Source organism: Dendropsophus ebraccatus, chromosome 12 (genome assembly GCF_027789765.1).
Source record: "Dendropsophus ebraccatus isolate aDenEbr1 chromosome 12, aDenEbr1.pat, whole genome shotgun sequence".
Lineage (NCBI taxonomy): Eukaryota > Metazoa > Chordata > Amphibia > Anura > Hylidae > Dendropsophus > Dendropsophus ebraccatus.
Genome location: NC_091465.1, coordinates 52,082,807 through 52,100,386, shown reverse-complemented (window position 1 = coordinate 52,100,386; position 17,580 = coordinate 52,082,807). Strand labels below are relative to the sequence as shown.

The 17,580-nt window shown below is 44.0% G+C and overlaps 1 protein-coding gene across 1 annotated transcript in view; it reads right to left on the bottom strand.

The window, feature by feature from the left end:
- LOC138768583 (synaptotagmin-1-like) overlaps positions 1–4,430 on the bottom strand; it is a 180,311-nt gene extending 175,881 nt beyond the window's left edge. The window contains exon 1 of the mRNA XM_069946511.1: positions 4,259–4,430. The gene's annotated coding sequence lies outside the window, so the exon portion shown is untranslated. The remainder of the gene's footprint in view (positions 1–4,258) is intronic.
- Between the last annotated feature and the right edge of the window lie 13,150 nt (positions 4,431–17,580).

Here is a 17,580-nt window from a genome sequence, read left to right as displayed (position 1 = left end):
GTCTGCCTCTTATCTATTCACATTAGCAGGTTACACTGTTTGCAAATCTTTACCAACTTTAATGTCATATTTCTATCTGCTTTTACATATACAATATATAACAGTACCTAAGTTCTTTTCTAAGCACCATTAGCATTATTGATGTACAGTATCTCTGTCATAGGAAATCTTTAAATAGAATCACTCAGTTGCATTGATCACAACTGTATAACAAGGAAATTAGACCATTGCAACCAATGAAAATAGCAACTTTTATTTCTTAAAAAGAACCTGTCAGGTCCCTGAGGCCTCACACATCCACCCCAGGACCTGTCAGGTGAGAGGAACGACATACTGGTAGGCTGGTATGTGAGACCCAGGGGACCCGACAGGTTCTTTTTAAGCTGCTGTACTATAAGTGAGACTGGGATTAGTTGCTATGTGCAACAAGCCAACAAGCGATCCAAGATGTAGCATGGTAGCATGTTAAGCCTGCTTCCAAGGAATGTAATCAGCATAGGAGTTGACCAGTTTGGATATTTCCTTCTACAAACTCCAGTGAACACCTTTAATCTGTTGTGGAACCCTTCAAGTGTTTAATACTCCAAAGCATTCTCCTACATTACATAGTTCTCATAAAAAGTAATTCATGGAGGTGCTAGCTCCTCTAGAGCGAGAGGCTTTCCTTCCATTTTCATTAGTAATTGGGCATTGTTTATCCAACAGCCTCCTCTCCTGAACTCCACGTGATTGTCTGGTATAGCCAAACATTCATGTGTCCTTTATGGAAAGGGGTGGGATAAGCCACAGCTAGACAGGTCTGGTGGCGGCTTATCACTTCAGGAGTAATAGGGTTGGGCAGTTGAAATTTAACATGTCTGACTATTGTCTCATCTGTCAGAGGAGAGTTGGGACAATTGGCCAAATCTACTGGTGGGTTTAGATGACCTTCGTCTAATATGTATGAGCATATTAGGAAAGCTGAATAGAGAAGCTTGTTTGATTCAGCTCTATTATGATTATAAAAAAAAAAAGTGGCTGAATTGTTCCATGGCAGCCTTTGAGTACAGTAACAATACAGAGGAGTGAGATGGCAGTGTAACAGTGCGTGCAATTGTGAGTGGAGAAGCCACCTACCCCCCCACCACCACCACCACCACCACCACCTCTGTCTCATGTCACTGCTTCTCGGGCTGCGTACAGAGGAGTAGAGGTGCTGCTAAAGCGGGGCCCCTGCATCTGGATCTACAGTAACTGTGTACTGTGTCACCGCTGCCAGTTTGAGTAGCTTGAGCCTCAGCACGAAGGATGAGTTCACTGTATGGCACTCTACAGGAAAGAAGCAGGGTGTCTATGGGGACATGCTGTGCTATTCAGACACATTTGTGGGCTATAGTATGCCAATTGACAGTCACCTGCCATAACCTAGCAGTGGATGCACTTACTATAACTAGGGTTTATTTTTGGAGCAGGGCTTATATTTCAAGCCTACACCAAAAACACTGAACTATGAGGGCAGAGTTTACTTGGGGTAGGTACTATTTTTAGAGAAACACTGTAGTAAATTCGCTTAAGTAGATATTAATATGGCCAGTAGCAATTAAGCAATAAGACAGATCCTATAGACCACTATACACCAAACTGGAACCTTTTCATAAAACAGACTTTCTGACATATATAAGAGAAGCGTAGGCCACAGTAGGCCACATTTGACCATTCAGTCAGATGTACACACTGGGAACATGTAACTACTACTATAAGATGTAATATACTATTTAGTGCCAAAACCTGCAGGCCAGATCAATCATAAAAACAATACATCTGGACAGTGAAGCCTCATGAATATACTTACCATATACACCAAAGCTTTATTGGTGCATATGCCTAATGAAGAAACATTAGATAATGGAAACCAGACAATAGAAATCATCAATGGTTAAGGCTAACGAAAATGGGAACATTATGGCTGGGTTCACATCACGACTCTACAATATGTTCCAAGTATACATTGACAACCTGCCAGAATGGAATGTTGGCATCCATATGAATGTACTGTCATGGGCCTCACTGAGTTATTTTTGGGTAATTTTCTGAATGTATACTTGCATTTTGCAGTGCTCAACAGTGTGGCGTTCTGTGATTGAGTCCTTGAAAATACACTTATACATTTTGATCAGTGTTTCTCAACTCCAGTCCTCGAGACCCACCAACAGGTCATGTTTTGCGGATATCCCATACAACAAACAGCTGTGGCAGTTACTGGTGCACTGACTATAATTATATCACCTGTGAAATCCTCAAAACATGACCTGTTGGTGGGTCCTGAGGCCTGGAGTTGAGAAACAGTGCACTAGATTATTACGTTCAGACCATTAAAGTCAATGGGGCCTCTGCCAGTACATGCATATATACATCGGCATGCTATTTTGACAACTTTGCGATGTATACATGGAAAATGTTGCAGAATCATTATATAGACCCGGCTTTACTTTGTTTTCCAGAAATGAATCCAAAATGTAAACAATCAATAATTCACTAATATTCACTTTCAGTGTCTTTTAATATACTATACCAATGTATTGTGTTTGATTTGTTCATACCATTATGAATAGTTAGATCGAAAAACCAACAAAGCACTCTTCATAAGGTCACTTATATAATTTAGGGGAGATTCTTAAAGACCATACATAAAAGATTTGATTGGATACCATGTTAAAATATAATTTATCTGTATAAATCACAGCTCCCCTTCTGTGAGAATCATAAAGCTTCTATAGCATACAGTATATATGGCACATTTATTACTGTATGTTTATTGTAACTATATTATGCATAATATTTCTGTAGAATCTATTCCTTTAAGGATTATTTTTTATAGCAGGACACCAGGGTATTTTTTATTAGTCATATCTAAGACTGGAATGTGTTTTCTGCTCCATACCCTGGTGGAGTCATGGTAACAAATCAGATAACTTAGGTATCTGGCAGCAATATTCAGCATGAACTCAGACGCGAGTGGTTGTTTGGTTCCCTCTACAACCATACACCTGAAAGCAACAGTACATAAAGGCACAAAGGTGCGGAACAATTCAAGCTTTTAACCCTTTCAAGTACAAAGAAGCCTTCAAGGTCTGCACTCATAAACGGAACATAAAGAGATATTGAGGAACAGTCCTTTGCACAAGTGTGGCTTGGATTGAACTGTTGCTACTTGGCAGGATTTCTCCATTAAAAATCTATTAAATATTTATCTCTTATTTTCAGAACTGACAGTAATTGAATATTAACATTTGCATTTTAGCCATTACCTTTGTCTTTCTTGTGGTTCTGCTTGACAACACTATTCACACATAGAGTCATGCAATGTGCTTATAATCTGAATATGGAAATGTCATGGAAAAGACGTGCTAAGAAGCCTATTGTGTAATGTCACCAGATAACCCTTCACCTGGTGTAAGTATCAAATCTGTGCAACACAAACAAGAACTATCTAGAGCAAATTAATATTAATGCATTAAACTTGGTCACAACCATTTAAACACATGGGGGGGGGGAGCAGATTGACAAGCAACAAACTTTGAGGGTCTCTTCATCCTCACCAAGCTCTGCAAACTTGAAACTTGGCATTTTACAAGCTAACAATATATTCTAACCATCTATTATATTGAAATCTGACAGGATGACGCAAATTCACATTCATATCCAATACATGTATACACTGCAATCTTCACCAAAGCAAAATAAACCCTGTAATGTGATGATAATTGCAGTTTAATATCACCTCCTTGCCACACCTTATTTATTCAGGGCAAGAAACCTGCAGACACAACACAGGGAACTACAACTCTCAATATCACCTATAATGTAAGCTATGAACACCTTCATCTGAGAGGGAATGCTTAGACTTGTAATTCAAGAACTGAGGAGCCACATGTTGCATTTTCGAGTTTTCTGAAATAAATACTTATGTTCTGAAATCAGATAGAATGATATAATCCACAAGCCAGTTACTGTGCCATGGTGTATGTAATAAGTAAGCAAGCACACATGACATGGTTGTTGCAAGCATGGCTAAATGTTAAAACACTCATCCTACACTATCCTATAAATAGAAGATGGAGAAGGCTGGCTTGCATACATTTGTGACATAGAGATGTATGTCTGATATACAATTCATCCTTTCTTGCAAATATTTCTCTTTAACTACAAAATATTTCAACCACATATTTCTAAAAAAAAATCTTGCATAGAATAGCTGTGAAGTAAAAGATTTCATTACCTGTTCTCTCTTAGTCTTCTAAGTTCTTTTTGTTCTTCTTCCAAGCTAATCAGCAAGTCAAAGCAAGGAAAAGGAAGGGAGCGGAAAGTGGTCCCAGGCGGGAAGCCTCAGTCGCTGTCCAGCCCTCCCAGGTGCTGAATATTGCCTTTGTGTCGTTGAAGGGAGCTGTCCACAGCTCACCGTGCTGAAGCAAGCAGTGAGAACTGAGTTGTTTGGCTAAGGTGGAGCCCCAGCAAGCTTGGGAGGTGGAGACAAACACATACACAGCCAGGAATCTTCTTTATGATAAGGACTCTTCCATCTGTCTCTAACATGCAGGGTGGGGAGGATGAATGAAGCCTTCAAATCCTAATGCAAACTGTTGCTAACAACTTGCCTGTATTCCCTCTGTGTGTGTGAGCTGAAGCCCTATTATACCACATATATTTATCCATAAATATAGTCCAGAAACCTCCCGCCCAACAGATGAAGCAGAGTTGAGCTTTTAGATTAGGTTGATCTGAGTAAGTCATTTCAAACCAACCATAATCTCAACTTCTCAGCTGCATTCATTTCAATAACACATTATATATATATATATATATATATATATATATATATATATATATATATATATATACAATGAAGCTTTACAGTTAAAATAGAAAGTCAGATCTACATATGCAAGTGTGTATTTGTAAGTGTGAATAGGGGAGTAAATATAGGGGGCACAGAGGTAGCAGTTGAATCCTATCCCTGGTGCATGAGGGGGCCCTAAGGCCCCCCCCCTACCACCTGACAGATATCAGTATTAAAAAATGTAATCAATGATGCATCTGTTACAGATTTTGCATAGGGGTCCAGAATCATCAATATATGTATAACTTATGTATTTTCAAACGTATAAACGCACGCACCCTGTATCAGATGAACAGTATTATTTGACTGTTTTACTGTTGAACAACACATTTCAGAGCCATCTTCTACACAATAGAACCTAGCAGTTGGACTCCATTCTGTTCTGCTCCTTCAACATATGATTAATAAATTACATTCAATGTGCATTGCAATTAGCGGGAGGGATAAGTGAAGACTTCCTCACAATTACAGAAGTGACATTTAAATTATAATGAAATGCTGCCCAAGTGTCAGAGCAGCAGGAAGAGGCGTCCTCCGTTCTGTGCTGCAGCCAGAGCAGATAGTACAAGATGTTAATTACATCTACTCCAGGATGCCACTATGTTGGCTATTATTAAGAACTTACAAGCCAGTCTTAGCAAGCACATTTGTCTCTCCAACTTACCAGGTTGTTTCATTTGCTTTTCCAGGTATAGGGGCCAGTCCAGGGCATACAAATTGAGATCAGCAATGCATGTAATCTGTGTAATTTCTGGCTACATGTACCCAATCACTATATTACAGTCTCTTTACTGTATGCAAGCAATGTGCAGCCAGTAGTTACCCTCCTCTATGTTTTTACATACATAAGCAATGGCAACTGTTTCCTACAACATTGGTGTGAGCTCCCATGTGTCATTAGATGTGATATTGACTCACTGCCTTAAAGACAAAACCTTGACACCTTTTATGAGATAATACACTCAGCATGCTTTTGTTCCACAGCATGCCATTGGACTACAGGTGCCCTCTAGTGGTGAAAGCTTGCAGCTACAAAAACATCAAGCTGAACATTGCTGGTGGCCTACTGGTACTTGCTATTCAAATAGATACAATTCAGAAAGGCTTTGTCATTTGAAGTAAATAAATAAAGATGTCTACAAATAGGTTAACATTTTCCTAGGACCAGGCCAATTTCTGCCTTAAAAAGGTTTTCCCACATTGCAAAGTTATCAACTATCCACAGGCCAGGATATTAGTTTCTCATTGACTGTGTGTGTGTGCTTTGTTCACCTACTTGGGCTTGGTCCTGCCCCCTCCTTTGCTGCCCTCCTCCCTGTTCGTGGTATGCTGCTTGTCTACTTGTGCCTTCGTTCCTCCTGATCTCTGCTGCTTGCCCTCCAATGCCACCTCCCTTTACCAGATGCACGACTGCTTGTTTTGGATTTAAAGGGCCAGTGTATCCCTACCTATTTCTTCCTCCACCAATCCTGTTCCACTTGCACCTATTTAGAGTTGCTTCACCTGTTTTTCCTTGCCTGAGCATTGTTGGATCGATCCTCATGTTCCTAAGCAGAGTTGTGTTCCTGTGTTGCTATTCTGCTGCTATCCCGTCTATCCTGACCTGTGCCTGTTCCTCAGATTATGCTTGCCTACCTGACGCTTTCTATATTTTTTGCCTCTCCCACTCCTGACCTGTATCTGAAGCACCCGGCATTGATCGTGCACCTGACTGACTATGCTGCTCACTGTTTGGCCTGTCCTCTGGTGCCCTTCAACGGCCCTGTCTGGTTCTTTTGACCAGCCACTACCTACCCTAGGACCATGCTGGTGAAGTGACCTGGTGTCCTCTAGCAATAGAAGTCCAGCTTCCACATCCTGGAGTAGGACAAAGGGTAAAGACATAGAGGGCTCTTAGACTCCGCTCCCTGGTGTGGTGCAAAGTCAAACTGGTTCGGTAGCTCAGTGGATCCACATCCACTGCATGTTACATTATCATTCGGATTGGACCCCTTATCATTACATATATATTATGGATTAAGTATATGCAAAAATTTTACTTTTCATTCTCTGTAGGAATGAAGGAAGTTTTACAATGATAAAAGTAAAAATAAATAGTCAAAGTGACATGTCAGAAGTTTTGATCCCCTGGGGTATGGGTGCGGAGACTCTTACAGGTCAATAAAAGGAAAAGGGAGACGTGCTCAGTTGAGCTCTGTGCTTGTTTATTTCTGCTCAGCTCTGCTTAGAAAGCTAAATGTGTCATGTATAGATTTACAGAGTGTGAGACTTTCTATAAATCTATACACTACTTGCACCATGTTTCAAGAATAGCGGAGCACAGTCAAGCTAAAACTAATGCCCTAAGCACTCAGCTGAGAACTCTGCCAGTTCACTGTAGCGGTCAGCAGGGGTCTCATCACCTAGATCTTACCAATCAAAACTGGCCACAGGTCACTATGGCATGTCAGATGTTTTTGAAAGTAAGTTACCTTTTAAATACTGTTTTATCAGTAAAAATGATATCTAACAATACCAGAATATTCATATCTATACAAGTCCATGTTGTTAGTACAAGTAGTGTTGTGTTCCTATCCTGAAGAATGGACTTGTTCAGTTCCAAAACAAGTAGAGTGAAATAAAATAAGAAAAGGTAACCAAAAAAATCATTCTGTTTGAGTACTGCTTCCAGCAACCCCCATGTGTGATACTATAATTGTAACAATCATCTTATCTAGGAGCAGCAGCAGCTTATATGATACTATAGATACTGTGCTGTTACCACAACAAATGAAGTGAGTATAATTTACATGCCATACATTCTACCTGCACTGTATCTGCTACCATAGCACTGTATATCATACACCATGATGTGAGCATACGGTACTTTGTAAATTTATAGTGCTCATTAAAATGACAATATCATATGCCCTAACAATATACAGTATATACACACTTACAGGGCCGTATTAACAGCTGCTGCTGCTCTAGGCACTAAACCTGAAGACGCCCTATCTTCACTCACCAATTAGCATCATGATTTTCTAGTTTCTGAACATCGTAATGATATCTGATTAGTTTTAGGCCGCGTTCCCACATTTGCAGCCGAAACCAGACTCTCATGCGTTGACCAATAGACGTATGGCTAATAATCCTGGTAACAGTGTGGTATCCCACCATGGGTGTTGCTATTGGTTATACCCTTCGTAAAAGCCTGTACTTTTAAGTGTACAGTGGTAATGTAGCAGTACCAAAAGTTTGTCACTAGATGTAGATGTTTTAAGTATGTATGCCTAGATATTGCACGGCTGTAGGAACCAAGGGGTTATTGTTTTGTTTATGTACCACATGGTGTCCCACTGGTGTCCTGTGTCTCTCAGTGTCCCCCTGCCATCATCCTCCCCAGCAGCCACAGCCCGCACAGCTCTGGGAGACGGGTCGTGACATCACCATGTTATCCAAGTGAAGCCTTGATGTAGTAGTAAGTGCAGGGGAAAAAGCACTTTATAAGCATTTCCCGTAATAAGTGTATATTGGTGATTTGTATAACTTTTTTTTGGGGGGGGGGGGGGGGCAATACAACACTTTAATAAAAAATTTCGCTGGACTTCTCCTTTAATGAGTTAATCATTGTACAATGCAAACCCCTATTTGCTGTCAGTGAAAAACTATTACATGTGTGTGACGCATACATAGCTGCTCTCTTTCAGAAACCACACATGGGTTGGATCTAGTATTGCAGCTTAGCTCCAATTAAGTGGATGGGATCTGTGTGATATCACACCCAACCTGTTTATGAAGCCATATTTTCTTGTAATCTTGTATAACTCTTTCATTTCCTCATCCAACCAGCATTAGTATGATCAGGGTAATGCTGACACAGTTCCATACATTATCCTCCGATATACTGTACTTTGCTTTTTCCAAGCTCTATTGTATCTATTATGCCATGCCAACTGTCTGGTGTATTATTTATAATTTTTAATTGTATGTTTTTCATGTATTTAGGTCTTTGGCATGGTCATGAGAATTTAGAGTATTCAGAGTTTCTTTAGAATTTATTATTTCAAAAAACTGTGTTAAGTAAAAGTGATGTGCCATTCAGGGATTCTTCCCATGAGCAGTGCAGCTGGATACAATGGTAGGGGGCTCTTGCAGTATTTCGGAAGGAATGCTAAGCCCTCATTCTAATATAGTATCCTCCTCCACTCCAAGATGGGTAAAACAGGTGCAGGTCCAAGGAGTAAAAGTGATATAAAATATCACAAAATATATAAAAGAAATTTTGCCAGCGACACAGACTGTCTGATACTGACTGTCTTTAATCCCTGTGGGGATTAGTGGGGAGTGGCTGCCGTCCATTCACATGCTATCAATAAGGACTCATTCACACTATACGTGCTGCGATCTGGATGAGTATTGCGGCACGGATCCCCAAGCCAGAGCCCCCACTGCCACCCAGCACAGATCCCCCTGGCAGCAGAGATGACAAGAGAGCATGATGTGCTCTCCTGTCATCTTTTCTACTACTCACCGACTCCCTTCATTGACCGGCTACCAGGGCCGCCGATAGGGCAGTACAAGTGGTACTGCCGTATGGGGCCCGGACCCTAAGAGACACGGGGGGGGGCCCGGCGGGCCCGCCGGCCGCCGCCCCCTGACCGCTACGCTGGGGGGGGGGCGCACGGCCCCCCTTGCCACCTGTTTTTGAGCATCCCGAAAAGCTGCGGCCACGCAGCTTCTCGGGATGCACTGATCGCTTTAATGTTCCGCCCGCACAGCGGGCGGAACATTAAAGCGATCAGAGTACAGGAGAAGGACCTGTCAGCGTCCTCCTCCTGTATTCTCTCCCATAGGCTGCCGGCACTTCATACCAGCAGCCTATGGGAGGCCGGGCCGTGATCATGTGCCCCTCCGGCAGGCGTGATGATGTGACGTCATCACGTCTGCCGGAAGTCCCGTCCCTGCGGCTCGCAAGATGGAGCCCGAAGAGGAGGAGGAGAGCTGCTGCCTGCACAGCGCAGATTAGGTGAGTAGGATGTTTGTTTTTTTTAGGGGCACCTCTGGGGGCGTTATTAGTGTATGGGGGCACCTCTGGGGGCATTATTAGTATATGGGGGCACCTCTGGGGGCATTATTAGTGTATGGGGGCACCTCTGGGGGCATTATTAGTGTATGGGGGCACCTCTGGGGGCATTATTAGTGTATGGGGGCACCTCTGGGGGCATTATTAGTGTATGGGGGCACCTCTGGGGGCATTATTAGCTTATGGGGGCACCTCTGGGGGCATTATTAGTGTATGGGGGCACCTCTGGGGGCATTATTAGTGTATGGGGCCACCTCTGGGGACATAATTAGTGTATGGGGGCACCTCTGGGGGCATTATTAGTGTATGGGGGCACCTCTGGGGGCGTTATTAGTGTATGGGGGCACCTCTGGGGGCGTTATTAGTGTATGGGGGCACCTCTGGGGGCATTATTAGTGTATGGGGGCACCTCTGGGGGCATTATTAGTGTATGGGGGCACCTCTGGGGGCATTATTAGTGTATGGGGGCACCTCTGGGGGCATTATTAGTGTATGGGGGCACCTCTGGGGGCATTATTAGCTTATGGGGGCACCTCTGGGGGCATTATTAGTGTATGGGGGCATTATTAGTGTATGGGGCCACCTCTGGGGACATAATTAGTGTATGGGGGCACCTCTGGGGGCATAATTAGTGTATGGGGGCACCTCTGGGGGCATTATTAGTGTATGGGGGCACCTCTGGGGGCATTATTAGTGTATGGGGGCACCTCTGGGGGCATTATTAGCTTATGGGGGCACCTCTGGGGGCATTATTAGTGTATGGGGGCATTATTAGTGTATGGGGCCACCTCTGGGGACATAATTAGTGTATGGGGGCACCTCTGGGGGCATTATTAGTGTATGGGGGCACCTCTGGGGGCATTATTAGTGTATGGGGGCACCTCTGGGGGCATTATTAGTGTATGGGGCCACCTCTGAGGACATAATTAGTTTATGGGGGCACCTCTGGGGGCATTATTAGTATATGGGGGCACCTCTGGGGGCATTATTAGTATATGGGGGCACCTCTGGGGGCATTATTAGTGTATGGGGCCACCTCTGGGGACATAATTAGTGTATGGGGGCACCTCTGGGGGCATTATTAGTATATGGGGGCACCTCTGGGGGCATTATTGGTATATGGGGGCACCTCTGGGGGCATTATTAGTATATGGGGGCACCTCTGGGGGCATTATTAGTATATGGGGGGCACCTCTGGGGGCATTATTAGTATATGGGGGCACCTCTGGGGGCATTATTAGTATATGGGGGCACCTCTGGGGGCATTATTAGTATATGGGGGCACCTCTGGGGGCATTATTAGTATATGGGGGCACCTCTGGGGGCATTATTAGTGTATGGGCGCACCTCTGGGGGCATTATTAGTATATGGGGGCACCTCTGGGGGCATTATTAGTATATGGGGGCACCTCTGGGGGCATTATTAGTATATGGGGGCACCTCTGGGGGCATTATTAGTATATGGGGGCACCTCTGGGGGCATTATTAGCTCATGGGGGCACCTCTGGGGGCATTATTAGTATATGGGGGCACCTCTGGGGGCATTATTAGTATATGGGGGCACCTCTGGGGGCATTATTAGTATATGGGGGCACCTCTGGGGGCATTATTAGTTCATGGGGGCACCTCTGGGGGCATTATTAACTCATGGGGGCATCTCTGGGGGCATTATTAGTGCATGGGGGTACCTCTGGGGGCATTATTAGTTCATGGGGGCCACCTCTAGGGGCATTATTAGCTCATGGGGGCACAGCTGGGAATCCTACATACAGGGGGCATCCCACACAGCGCAGTTACTTTGGGAGCCTACAGGGGGGAGAAAGGAAAGGAAGTTGCTAGAAATGTGCGGAGCCTAAATTGTTTGTCTCGCAGGTTCTAAGGGGATGAAACATATCTGGAAGGAATCATCATGGAGGTCTGGGCCGGATGGAGAGGAAAAGGGAAAGTAACGCCTCAGATCAAAGAAGACGTCACCTGTGAGTCCCTGTATGACACTTTTCTTATTTTGTAGAACACCATTTAGTAGGGGCGCCCCGAGGTGACAGCTACTACATTATCTGTACTCAGAGATATCACTGTGTTATCTGTTGTGTTACATAGGACTGCAGGTGACTACTACATTATCTGTACTCAGAGATATCACTGTGTTATCTGTGGTGTTACATAGGACTGCAGGTGACAGCTACTACATTATCTGTACTCAGAGATATCACTGTGTTATCTGTGGTGTTACATAGGACTGCAGGTGACTACTACATTATCTGTACTCAGAGATATCACTGTGTTATCTGTGGTGTTACATAGGACTGCAGGTGACATCTACATTATCTGTACTCAGAGGGATATCACTGTGTTATCTGTGCTGTTACATAGGACTGCAGGTGACATCTACTACATGATCTATACTCAGAGATATCACTGTGTTATCTGTGCTGTTACATAGGACTGCAGGTGACATCTACTACATGATCTATACTCAGAGATATCACTGTGTTAGCTGTGCTGTTACATAGGACTGGAGGTGAAATCTACTACATTATCTGTACTCAAAGATACCACTGTGTTATGTGGTGTTACATAGGACTGCAGGTGATATCAGGTGATTTCTCCAGGTTGCAGAAGTTCAAACTTCATCGTGCCCTGGTGTGCTGGTGTCTGTATGTCTGTATACATGTGTGCTGGTGTCTGTATACATGTGTGCTGGTGTCTGTGTGTGAGATCAATTCTAGAGAACTGGCTCATATATCCCATTTTCCCCAGTGGCTTAAAATGTAACCTCTGTTATACAGTTATAGAATTGTAGAACCTAAATGTGAACAAGGTGCAATTCAAATAGACACTTACTTGTATAGCTGTCTCTTGTGCTCTGTATGCAGTGCATTATACTCACCCTTGCAACGTACAATTTATAGCGTGTCTACAAGCCCAGCGGGGCTCATTATGATGGAGACTAAAACTTATACAAGAGTGGGGTAGGGGTTCCCCTGTATTCAGAATGCTGTTGAGTACTAGGCAATGCCCCATCTGGTATTATTGAATTTCGAGGGTCTATGCAGAGCAGGATAAAGACACCTCTGCTGCACAAACAGGATCTCCTAGAAAGCGTTCTCACCGCCATGTATTCGCTATCACTGGCTTGGGTGAGCTAAACTAGTCTGCCTGGGGGGGGGATGATTTGTACATGCTCACTAACATGGAACAGCCTCATTATATTAGCCTTATCAACATATTCTATGTTAGTGAGCATACCGGGGGGGGATATTGGTGAACATATACAAATCACACAGCCCCCCCAGACCCTCGAAATTCAATAACCCCAAACGGGGCATTGCCTAGTACTCAACAGCATTCTGAATACAGGGGAACCCCTACCCCACTCTTGTATAAGTTTTAGTCTCTATCATAATGAGCCCCGCTGGGCTTGTAGACACGCTATAAATTGTACGTTGCAAGGGTGAGTATAATGCACTGCATACAGAGCACAAGAGGCAGCTATACAAGTAAGTGTCTATTTGAATTGCACCTTGTTCACATTTAATTTCTATAATTTTATAACTGTATAACAGAGGTTACATTTTAAGCCACTGGGGAAAATGGGGAATATGAGCCAGTTCTCTAGAATTGATCTGAACCAAATTATACCTCCCAGCAAGGCGTGGGTCGAACACACAATTTTTTTTTTTTTTTTATTAATGTGGGGGGCCCAGACACTTTGGTTGTATGGGGCCCCGAAATTCCTGATGGCGGCCCTGCCGGCTACACACGCTCACCGGAGATGGCCTGGACTACACTGCCAGGAGAAAGCAGTGTACTTCAGGCCACTTCTGGTGAAGATTAAGCCAGAGTAGATGAGATGACAGGAGAGCACGTCATGCTCTCCTGTCATCTCTGCAGCCGGGCGCCGGGGGGTCGATCCGTGCCGCGATCCGCACTAGGACATGTCCTAATATTTATGTTGATTGGCCAACTGCATCAGGTTACCTGGGTGTATATAGACCCAGGTCGCCAGATGCTTAACTTAATTGCTCTGCTGTTAGCAGGAAAAGAGGTAGTGTAAGCTTAGTATGGTTAGTCAGGCAGGCGACTAGGGTTACCAGACACCCAACAGTCCTTTTATGGACTAGTAGTCTATCAGTGTGACTGGCAAAAAAAGGTAATTCCATACAATATAATAGTATTGTATGGAATAGTATACTGGTATATAGCTAGTCATTACTCAGTTATATCCACAACTATCCAAAAGTCCTTTTTAGAACTAGAAGAAAAAACGAAACAAAAAATTATCTGCCATACAGTATAGCACCAGTATTATATAGTCTAACCGGTGTCATAGTGTGACGGTCACAACAGGCTCTCACCCACAATTTTTACGGGGTCACCAACAAGCTCTCTTCCCCACTAGACTCTCGCACAAAATGTTGTATTGAAGTGTTTATGAGATTGCCTCTTTACTAGAGATGAGCGAACCTCGAGCATGCTCGAGTCCATCCGAACCCGAACTTTCGGCATTTGATTAGCTGGGTCTGCTGAAGTTGGATAAAGCCCTAAGGCTATCTGGAAATCATGGATATAGTCATTGGCTGTTTCCATGTTTTCCAGACAACCTTAGAGCTTTATTCAAGTTCAGCAGCCCCAGCTAATCAAATGCCGAACGTTCGGATTCGGATGGACTCGAACCCAAACCCGGTTCGCTCATCTCTACTCTTTACTTTAAACTTTTGGCAGCCCTTGCATTGGCTTGATGATGCTATGAGTCCATCCTCCAAAATCTAAACAATATGGATCTGACATGTCACATACACACAATAACAAGTTCCCCCTCATCTATGGTTGTCAGAGATGACGGGAACTAAGGTGAGAGATGGGCCAGCTTTAAAGGGAGGATTCTTTTTTTTTTTTCTTTTTTTTTTCTCTATAAGTAAATGTACAGGAAAGTGTTTCATCACTTTTTCCCCACTTTAATTTGGACATTACCTTGGGGTCTGTGCACAATATTCAGTCTGTAAAAGTGGCATAATACAGGGACCTGGGAGACTTTAATGCATCCATGCATGCATCCCCCGACTGTGCCAGTTCCATTTCTGTGATGTTTCCATCTGAGGTTTTCAGGTGCACCAGACACCCTTTCCTCTGCTGAATAGGAGGCCCCTGAAAAAATCCATGAGTCTCTCATTGACTTTAATGGGGTTCGTTACTCGAACTGCGCACTTGAGCATTGGAAAAACCTAAGTAACGAACATTCGAACATTTTAGTACTCACTCATCTGGATTGGAGAACAATGCTATTAGGGTCTGCTTAAAGGGGAACTCTGGATAAGGAAAACTTGTTTTCTATTAAAAGTACATTAAAAGTTATATAGATGTGTCTATACAATGTATTACTGTATCTGTACGGTTCTGCCACACTGGTAGCTGATAGAAATCCAGGAAGTGAAAAAAATGGCCTCTGCGCCAATCCACATTGTCTCCTACTCCTTCTGCTCTCCCACCTTAGGAGACAAATATCCCATGCCTCTGTCTCACATTGTGTGTGTTTGCTAGACACAAGCTGATGATGCAGACAGGGGGCAGCAGGTGTTTCAACTTCACTGATTGTGCAAAAGTCTACAGAGAAATTAGGGCTGTGTTCACACATGTTGGAGTGTCATTGCAGTACTGCAGCATCTGCACAAAAATGATGCAGTAACACAAATAGATAATGCTAAACAGCAGAGAGGATGAGAGCCGATACTGCCAATCCCACCTGCACAAAAAACAAGGCATAATCAGTATATCCCATGTAAGATAGTATCGAATAAAGTCCTTTTTGTGAGAATCAACTTCAAAGATAAAAGATGCTTGATCATGTGTGTGGAAAGGAAAAGAAAAAAAAATTATTTAAAAAGTTATTTGCTAAATTCCATTACAGGTAGAGAGTACAGCTTGCTGGGGGGGACCACAATGAAATGATAAAGTACTGCAAATAATTCAGTAACACAATAAAACTGCAATGTTTGAACACAGCGTAGATGTTCTGCAACAGCTTTGGGCGGGGAATAGGCAGGGTGGAGGACTGTGATGGAACAGCTGAGGGAAATCATTGCATTCTGGAACCTGTAGTACTGAGTACATCTGCTCAACCAGGAAATACAGAAACACAAAACAGAACAAAACCCCCCAAAACAAATGGATTTTTTGTAGTTTCAAAACTGGGATAGATAGGTAAGTAATGCTATATGCTTCTGCAGAAGTTTCATTTTTTTTTCTACCTCTACCCGGAGTTCCCCTTTAATGACAGAAAGGGTTTTTTAGTGGGGTTCACCAGACAACTCTTTGTCAGCAGCTGTCTGCTGTTCTAATCTTTTTTTGTAAATACACTGTTCAAAATGTAAGGGGAATTGACAGCACATACATGTATATATAGGTGCTAACAGTTACTAGTTGTTTATTTAAGAAGGAGTCCGTGTATACATTTATGTAGGATCCTCCATTCAAAATGAAAAAGCAAGGAGACAGCACTTTTGAAGAAAAATAGTGGGTTTAATGCACACCAGTGCGCAACGTTTCGGCTCTATTGTAGCCTTTCTCAAGCTGCTTGCTTTTTCATTTTGGATTATCTCCAGGCCAGGGCCGTTTTAATACACTGGTGGGCCCAGTGCACAGACCTCAAGAGTGGGCCCCCTCTCCTTATAAAGACTAGGAGGAGGACTGGGGGACACAGGAGCTTACAGACTAGGAGGACTGGGGGGGACACAGGAGCTTACAGACTAGGAGGATTGGGGGGGGACACAGGAGCTTACAGACTAGGAGGACTGGGGGGGGGGGACACAGGAGCTTACAGACTAGGAGGACTGGGGGGACACAGGAGCTTACAGACTAGGAGGACTGAGGGGACACAGGAGCTTACAGACTAGGAGGAGGACTGGGGGACACAGGAGCCTACAGACTAGGAGGAGGACTGGGGGACATAGGAGCTTACAGACTAGGAGGAGGACTGGGGGGACACAGGAGCCTACAGACTAGGAGGAGGACTGGGGGGACACAGGAGCTTACAGACTAGGAGGACTGACTCAGGCCTTCTAGTCTGTAAGATCTTGTGACCCCATCATAAGATCCTATGAGACTAAGATCCTGGGAAAGCTGGGTGGCCTCAGTCATACAACAATATAAGATGCAGGAAAGCTGGGTGACTTCTGAATGGCAGTACCACCCGCAGTCTGTGCCGGGGGCGGGGCTTATCGGGACATACTCCGGACAGGTTCGGTGGGCAAATCCTGTGTCAGTGGGCCCCCAGCTTCAATTCCCCCCCTCCTTGCTACTACTTACATCCATCATGCAGGTGCTGCTCCCCAGCCTCCACACACTCTGCCTGGGGAGAGGCTGGATGCTTGTACAGTCGGCACTGCCTCCTGGGCTCCCCCGCAGACAGGGCCAGCAGAGCATGTAGTGCAGCCTGTAGCTGCTTCCTGTAAGACCCGGTCACTCTGTCTCACAGGAAGCAGCTACAGTCCTCCTCCTTCCCGACCACCACCAGCCCCGCACTGCCACAGGTGTCACAGAGCGCCGACACTCGTGTCTTCAGCTCCTTACCCTCTACTGCTCTCCTCCGCAGGGGTGAAAATTTGTGGCAACTCAGCCGGGGGGCCCCTGTCACGTGATC